General features: G+C 35.9%; 1 long non-coding RNA gene across 1 annotated transcript; it reads left to right on the top strand.

Annotated features, from left to right (window-relative positions):
* Positions 1–1,278: 1,278 nt before the first annotated feature.
* Positions 1,279–5,431, top strand: LOC127619498 (uncharacterized). The gene is made up of 4 exons (XR_007967564.1): positions 1,279–1,354; positions 1,762–2,782; positions 2,867–2,949; positions 4,132–5,431. It is a non-coding gene; the product is annotated as an uncharacterized LOC127619498 (long non-coding RNA).
* Positions 5,432–7,325: the final 1,894 nt, after the last annotated feature.

The raw sequence follows: 7,325 nt of genomic DNA, 5'->3' as shown, positions 1-7,325 counted from the left end.
TGCACAGCGATGAGTGCTTCTGCTGTTTACGGCGCTCCGATACAGCACACGCGGGATCCGGCTCTTCACTCAATGGTCTCTTCGCGTTCTTTCTTTGTTTTATAACGAAAGGCGCAGACGACTCCATTATGACCAGGAGTAATTAAGTATCAATCGTTCAGTTATTAGACTTAAAAAACACGTTCCCTACGCCGTAACACGCGTGCGTCTCACATGTGTTCTTCTATATATTGGGGGTTGGCAAACCAGTTTAAGGCATATTACCGCCACCAACTGGATTGGAGGGCGAAACGTCGAATTACTTTTTTAACTAAAAAACACAATAGAACTATACATTTATAATGGCATTTATATGTGCAAATTAATAAAGTAAAGCAAGTAACATAAACAAATTCAAATAAAGAAAAAAGATAAAAGAGGGCTGTTTTATCCATCTTATTTTTATTTTCTTAATGATCTCCCTTTCTCCCAGTTTGGAATGCCCAATTCCCACAATTTAGTAGGTCCTCCTTGTGGCTTGGTTGCTTGGTTGCTCACCTTAATCTGAGTGGTGGAGGACAAGTCTCAGTTGCCTCCACTTCTAATCTGTACATTTTTTCACGTGGCTCGCTGTGCATGCCCTAGTGAAAAAAAGTATACTTTATTGTATTTTAAATATATTATTTTTTTCAATTGTATATTGCAAATATACTTACAAAATTGTACTAACTTTAAATATGTTTAAAGTATATCAGCATCATGCTTTTACCAATTTTCACAATACAACTTTTAACATACTTTAAAATAATTGTACTTTAGTATATTATCTAAAAATGTATTTTTGATAAATATACTTGAATTGAAAATTCTGTTTATTTTTTAAAGTGTATTTATTTGCACTTTATTTAAAAATATATTTTAGTATATTACGTAAGTATAACTATGACTGTTTCAGCAAGAAAAAATAACAATGCGTAGTTCGTGTGTGGCAGCTGTTCCAAAAATTAAAATTTTTTGCTTGATTCTTTCTTTCAGCGTTCTTTTAATTTAAAAGCAAGGTTGGTGTAACGGCCTCCCATCTGGAGTTTAAATTATACATTTTTAATAGATCCTGCTATTTTTTGGTTCCTATAGTAATAGTAGTTTGGAGGCGGAAATATTTTTAACCAAATTTAACCAAAATGTTGAGTTTTTGAAAATGTTAATTGTTGCTGACATTTTCGAATACATAGATCCCATAACTAACTAACTGACTACTCAAAATGTTCAAGACTGGCCCGTCCTGCGCATGCGCACTGGACGGCATTTCCCCTCCCACACACAGTGAAGAAGGACATGGACTGAGGATTCGACGTTCATCTTCGGTTAATGCAAGGTAATATATTTTGATTTAAAACTCAATTTATACTCTTATTAATTGATAGAGCTTTTTGTACTTTGTTGTTTTCATGCTGTTTTGTGTGACGTATTAGCTCATGTTAAGAACTTGCACAAACACGTTATTCACTACGCGTTATTCTGAGGTACTTTTCAATTGAGTTTATCAGCGAGTCTTTAGCAGACCCCATCGCCGCCAGTATTATTATCATTATTAGTATTATGCATATCTTATTTAATATAAATCAGCACAGAAACTTCAGCAGGCTTTGTTTTTAATACCTGTTTCCAGTTTATTCATTGTCAAACATTGTAAGTGGCCCACAATTTGAAGAAACATATGCATCTGATTTTGTTTCTTTTACTTTTGAGTGATGGATTAACTATTATTATTATTATTTGTAGAGTACCAGATGATGACCTGCTATGCAGTGGAAATGTAAGTTCTGCACTTACACATCTGAAAAGAGGGCACAACTTCTTAAACACTAGCGCATAAGCCATGAACATATTCTTGAATTGTTTCAATACCATGTCTCCATTCCGAGTGTCCATGTCATTCTATGTATTAAAAGTAAATGGATCAAAAATAAATTTCCAACCAAAACTTGAGGAATGTATGGGCTGTTGAGAAATCTGTGGACAATTTGATTTGAGGGGAAAAATAAGTTCTTCAAGAAAGTGATCCGTGTTGCACAAAATTAAAAAAATGTCCCCTTAATGCTGGCCAAGAAGCATCAAATGGCAGTTGCCTAACACATGGATGCCATTTCTTTTTTCAAGCCAAGAGTACAAAGGACAGAGTGTGTAGTTCACTTGTCACAGACTTTTCTGACAATGTTCAGGAATTTCTGCAGCTGTGGAGTCCTAATTGTAGTACCACACTTGTTTTATCCAGTGTTTCCATTGATGGCATTAAGTGCTGCCCAGACATGGAGGTTTCAGTTGGATGTTGTACAGGTTTGCCCAAGTTCATGCAGATTGAGAAAATCTTGGCAATCAACACTGACATAATGTTCCTCTGCAAACCACAGACTGCATGGTTGAGCATTTGCTCTCTTATGAGTTGTGCAGTGTGCATTCACTGCAAGTTGTTAAGCCTTCTCTAATAAATGACCCCTTCCCTTTGGCAGCTTCTAATATCCTTTTTTCTTTGTTTTGTAATTTTAGTTTGCCATGTCGATGACTCTTCACGTTACTGTGCATGACAGTGACATGTCTGTGAAATCTTGGAGAAGTGGCCAGCACTTTTCACAGAAAGCCAGATTGTTTTCCTCCTCCAAATCCCAGAGTTACTTTCTATGAATTGTGTATTTGAATGTTAATAACCTCTCCATATTTTTGCTCGGGTCTTTGCAGAATTCAATCGCATATCTGGGGAAAATCTGAGATCTAGATTCTATCATGAGAATCATGTTCACTCAAGGTATTTCTTTGTGACTGTCATCTTTAAATCATGATTTGGCTATGATTGTTACCCTCACATCTACCTGTATCTACTTTTTCGTAGTCATCTGATGTAACACATGTTTGCACTGCAGTGCTTTAGGGTCTTCCCTGGGGATGACCCAGAGGAATTTTTCAGGATGTTTTGTAAGTATTATACTTCTGATTTGTGACATTGGTGATTTAAATTAAATTGATGCAATAAAATATACTGTAAATACAATTCTGTGTTCTTAAAGGGTTAGTTCACCCAAATATTTATTATTTTTAAATCATTAAAAAATTATCCCATAATTTACTCACCCTCAATCCGTCCTAGGTGTATATGACTTTCTTCTTTCAGCCATACACAATCACTATCTCTTCCAAGCTTAAAAATGGGATTGAATGGTACCTTCGATTTTGAAGCCCAAAAAATACAGCCCTAGGGGGTTAATAAGGGCCTTCTAAAGCAAAGTGATGCATTTTTGTAAGAAAAATATCCATATTTCTAACTTTATGAACTGTAATAACTGGCTTCTGGTCACGGCCGTTCACTGGCTTTCTCTATCTGCTGTGCTTTCGCGTTTGTCACTTATCACCGGAGCTTATGCTACGCCTACGTCATACACCGGAACTCGACTCTCTTGTGAGCGTGCGGACGGTGTTACCGGATGCCAGTGATAATAGTTTATAAAGTTATAATATGGATATGTTTCTTAAAAAAATGCATCACTTCAGAAGGCCTTGATTAACCCCCTGAAGTCATATGGATTACTTCTATGATGGATGGATGCGCTTATTTGGGCTTCAAAATCTAAGGTTCCATTCACTCCCATTATAAATCTTGGAAGAGTCAGGATATTTTTTTTATATAACTCTGTGTTTGGCTGAAAGAAGAAAGTCATATACACCTAGAATTTCTTGAGGGTGAATAAGTTATGGGATAATTTTCATTTTGGGTGAACTAGCCCTTTAATAATTCAGATCAATGTAAAAGTACAATAAAGTATTCCATTGAACTTGTGATTTTCCAAGTCTTCTGAAGACATGCAATATGATACAGTAAACTTGAAAACAAAGTTTAAAGGAATAGTTCACCCAAAAATTATAATTCACCCTTATGATGAGTGATTTCATCAATGTCTTCTGAAACAATATGTTCTGTTTTGTAACTCTGTAAATCTTGTCATCTCTCATGATTTAATGCTTGATTACATTTCCTTGTGCTTGATGTTTGCATTGAGCAGTGTACACCTGCTGTGGTTAACAAAAAATAATGTCCCTGCCACTAGAATATATCCAGCACTGAACAGAAATTCACACTTCCTATTTTTCATTCTCTTATAGGATTCAGATGTAGATGCAGGCTTCAGCGAATTAGATGTTGGACTGCTCACAGTTTTACCTGAAGGCAAGCCTGCCAAACGTCCACATGCCCTCAATGTGGATGCAATGGAGGGAAGAATTGTCATGGATGATGTCCCAAATTTGCCACATTCTGTATGTCTCCACTTTGCTTTGATCCATGCTCTAAATTTAGACCATCCAAAGACAATGAAGAACACATTTTATTTTATTCAGCGGGTATTTCTGTCTTTGGGACAAAAAAGACATTTCTGTCTTTTAAGGGTCTCCAAACCCTTAAAATGGTCTTTTAAGCTGAACTTGTTTCTGGCATATTTTGCTGTAATTGCAGTTCAGTTTAAGAATTTTTCCAAATTGTAAAGGCTCTTTTTCTTTTTTCATTAAATAAATACTTTTTTGGAGTTTGCACAGTGCCTGTTCTGCAAATGCTCTATACCTTGTTTATGGTCCAGATATTATGTTGTCATGCAGCAGAGTGCGGCAAGAGGTCGAAGTCTTGCGAACAGATTGTTTTTTTTATTGTGTTGTTCTTAGAGTTTCAGCTGTTTATTTCGTAAATAAACAGTTGAGAATTTCAAACTTGTTAAGTGTGTTTTTTGAACTAGAAAAATGATTTTCAGTTTACTTAAAGAGAATGTGGAAACCGATTGCACGTAGTATTTTAAGTGTACCCCACTTAAAAGTGATACAGTAAACTCATGTTGAGATTAGTGGTATTTCAGATATAAAGTGAACAAATTGTATTAAATTTAAGTTAATTGACATAGTAGAGTAATCTACTAAAAAATAATTTGTAAGGTTACTAATTAATTTATAGAAAATTAACAAAAAAAAATTAAGTTAACTACAAATTTACTATTAAGTTTAATAACAAGTTGACATTACTTGCATAGGAACATTAATATAACTTCATTTTAGTAAGTACGTTTTCTTTGCAGAAATAAGGCAATAGGTTTCCTTAATTTTTAAGTAAACTGAACATGTACAATTTTACAGTGTATGAAGGTAACACATTTAAAATACCGTCTTGTGTAAGACGATGTATTGTTTAAACTGTATTGTACAAAGTATAGCTAAGTAATAACAGTTAGATATTGAAGACAAAGTGTGCAATTTGTAGTATTTTGAATAAGCCAAAGGTGTTACGGAGCACATACTTTTTACTCAAATATAATACACTTATGGTATATTGTTTGTATGTTTCGAATACACTTGCAATTAATTTGTAATGTACTTGCAATTAATTTGTAATGTACTTGTAACACAAATAAAGTATACTTTAATATCACTAATCAAGCATGTAATTACCCTACACTGGCATATACTTAAAGTATACTAATTATACTTGAAGTTGTTCCAATTTAGTACACAAAAGTACACTAAATACACTTAAAGTTATGCTTTACTACAATTTAATTACAACTAAAATATACTTCGTACAAAATTAGTTGTTTCAAAATAGCACACTTCAAGTTAACTAATTTAACACACTTGAGGCATACTTAAATTAGTCTGGCTTCAAGTATACTTAGCATATTTTTTTTCACAAGGGTGACACTGCGGAGACTAACAGAATGTAGAGAATCATGCTATTCTACGTGATCCACGTACAACTTACCTCGTGCCCCATTGAGAGCGAGAACCCCTAACCCCTAAGACCACGAGGATGTTACCCCAAGTGACTACCCTCCCTAGCAACCAGGTCAATTTGGTTGCTTAGGAGACCTGGCTGGAGTCACTCAGCATGCCCTGGATTCAAACTGGCGACTCCAGGGGAGGTGGTCAGCGTCAATACTCGCTGAGCAACCCAGGCCCCTTTTATCCATCTTTTAACAAACCAAGGTCCTGAATAATCCTGGCAAATTTGCAGACTTATTTTACATATAGGAAATTGTTATAAATAAAATCTCTTTAAAATACAAAAAAATAAGCTTTTATCTTCATAGGCTTGCATTTGGAAATAAAACTAGCATAACATTAAATACAAATTCTGCCTTCATATCATCCAACAACATTATATAACAAATACAGCATGATTTTATATCTAGAAAATGTATTCAGCGATTAAACCTTTGTTTCAAGCCAATAAAAAATATTCCTAGAAAATATTTCAGTGCATACAGTAAATTAAAAGATGATTAGTTGTTTTTGTCAACTTGACAAAAATACAAATGTGGTCAAAATTAAATTGAATGGGGTTCCAGTGGTGCCATGCGAGGGTCAGACGTGTGAAAATAATTAAAAATTCTCAGGCTCTGGAGATATTAAAAGACACTTACGTGCTCAAGCTGATACCCCAGACAGGGCCGCAGACCAGGGACTCCGTTTGGACGGTGCAGCGGGAGAGATCCAGCATCAACTGTCAAGCATGTCGGTGATGCTGATGAAGGTCGTAGTGGACTTGGAGGATCTTGCTGTAATACGTCGATCGATTATGGCCATGGAGTCGAAATTCACTCAGTTGGTTACAAGAATGGGGAATGTCAAGAAACGGATCGATTATCTGGAGTCATTGGAGAGGGAATTAGCTGCTAATCCACTAGCGACCTATATGGATTGCAACGGGTTTGGGAAAAACTGGAGGATTTGGAGAATCGTAATCGTCGAAACAATGTCCAAACTGTTGGAATTCCTGAGCATGAGGAAGGCAGAGATATTGTAAAATTCCTAGACAAGCTCTTCCCAAGTCTGCTCGACATAACAAGCCAAAATCTGGAAATTGAGCAAGCTCACAGACTCCCGGCTCAGAGATCCATTGAGGGAGACAGGCCCCGATCAATTCTTGCCAAATTTCTGAGATCATCCGATAAAGATCTTGTGTGAGGCGAGAAGTAAAGAAAATATTTCTTGGAAGAACCACAGCATTTTCTTGTTCTCAGACTTTGCGAATTTGACGAGAGAAACGTGATCGATTCAAGGAATGTAAGAAATTTAACATCAACGGAAGGTCGCTTTCGCACTGTGTCTGGCCAAATCGAGAATAGATACTAAGGATGGACGTAGATAATTTACATGCCCACAGCAAGCACTGTCCTTCATAAAAACATTGGAATGAGTAAGCCATTTGCTGATTTTCATGTTGGTGTTTAGTGGGTCTGACTCACTGAAATTTCACTTGACTGTCCGTGAAAGCTGGGTGCCATTTTCGTTTCTTTTTGTGCTGGTTCCACCTAGCG

This window comes from Xyrauchen texanus, chromosome 26 (genome assembly GCF_025860055.1).
Source record: "Xyrauchen texanus isolate HMW12.3.18 chromosome 26, RBS_HiC_50CHRs, whole genome shotgun sequence".
NCBI classification, from domain to species: Eukaryota; Metazoa; Chordata; class Actinopteri; order Cypriniformes; family Catostomidae; genus Xyrauchen; species Xyrauchen texanus.
The sequence above is the reverse complement of the archived record's forward strand: the minus strand, read 5'-3'. Positions and strand labels throughout refer to the sequence as shown.